This window comes from Rhincodon typus, chromosome 35, assembly GCF_021869965.1.
Source record: "Rhincodon typus isolate 14 chromosome 35, sRhiTyp1.1, whole genome shotgun sequence".
NCBI classification, from domain to species: Eukaryota; Metazoa; Chordata; class Chondrichthyes; order Orectolobiformes; family Rhincodontidae; genus Rhincodon; species Rhincodon typus.
The window spans coordinates 3965460-3967081 of record NC_063366.1 but is presented as its reverse complement, the minus strand read 5'-3'; positions in this window follow the sequence as shown (position 1 = coordinate 3967081).

The following is a 1622-nucleotide window of genomic DNA, read 5'->3' as shown; positions in this document are numbered from 1 at the left end:
AACTCTCCCATGTCCCAGCCCCCCACCCCATACACCAGGCCTTGTTACCACATAGCCTGCCATGACACACCCCCTGTTGTTACTCACTAACAGTCCTCATTTAACAACTACTCACCCTCCCAGACTGATTGTTAGCAACTCCTTTGTCAGTCCAACTGTTTTTCTCGCTCTTTGGGCTCTATCCTGTCGTTTACTCCCCACCCCACCCACCTCCCTATTTTCTGCATATAAACTGACGTTTTCCCAGCCACCATCAGTTCTAAGGAAGGGTCACCGGACCCGAAACATTAACTCTGTTTTCTCCTTCAAAGATGCTGCCAGACCTGCTGAGCTTTTCCAGCAACTTTGTTTTTGTTTTTTATCCTTAGTTTTGTGTTCAATTCCTGTCACAATGTAAAGGAGAATTACTTGTTGAACCTGCATACTAACTTTATATGACTCATGCATGGAAACACCTGGATCCCTATACATCTCAGAATTAGAACGTAAGAACATAATAACGAGGAGCAGGAGTAGGCCATCTGGCCCCTCGAGCCTGCCCCACCATTTAATAAGATCATGGCTGATCCTTCTGAGACTCAGCTCCACTCACCCGCCCACTCACCATAACTCTTAATTCCTTTACTGTTCAAAAATTTATCCACCCTTGCCTTTAAAAACATTCAGTGAGGTAGCTTCAACTGCTTCACTGGGCAGGGAATTCCACAGATTCACAACCCTTTGGGTGAAGAAGTTCCTCCTGACCTCAGTTCTATATCTGCTTCCCTTTATTTTGAGGCGATGCCCTCTAGTCCTAGTTTCACCTGCTAGCGGAAACAATCTCCCTGCCTCCACCTTATCTATTCCCTTCATAATCTTATGTGTTTCTATAAGATCTCCCCTCAATCTTCTGATTTCCAATGAGTATAATCCCAGTCTACTCAGTCTCTCCTCATAATCCAACCCTCTCAACTCTAGAATCAACCGAGTGAATCTCCTCTGCACTCCCCCCCAGTACTAGTATATCTCTTCTCAAGTAAGGAGACCAAAACTGCACACAGTACTCCAGGTGTGGCCTCACCAGGACTCTATACAGCTGCAGCATAGCCTCCCTGTTTTTAAACTCCATCCCTCTAGCAATGGCAGACAAAATTCCATTTGCCTTTTTAATTACCTGCTGCACCTGCAATCCTACTTTTAGCGATTCATGCACAAGGACACCCAAGTCCCTCTGCACAGCAGCGGGCTGCGATTTTTTACCATTTAAAACATAGTCCATTTTCTTGTTATTCCTACCAAAATGGATGACCTCACACTTATCAACATTGTACTCCATCTGCCAGACCTTTGCCCACTCACTTAGACTATCTATATCCCTCTGCAGACTTTCAGTGTCTTCTGCACACTTTGCCCTACCACTCACCTTCGTGTCATCTGCAAATTTTGACACACCACACTTAGTCCCCAACTCCAAATCATCTATGTAAATTGTAAACAATTGCGGTCCCAACACTGATCCCTGAGGCACACCACTGGCCACTGACCGCCAACCAGAAAAACACCCATTTACCCCTACTCCTTGCTTTCTACTGGTCAACCAATCCTCTATCTGTGCCAATACATTACCTGTAATACTGTGGAAC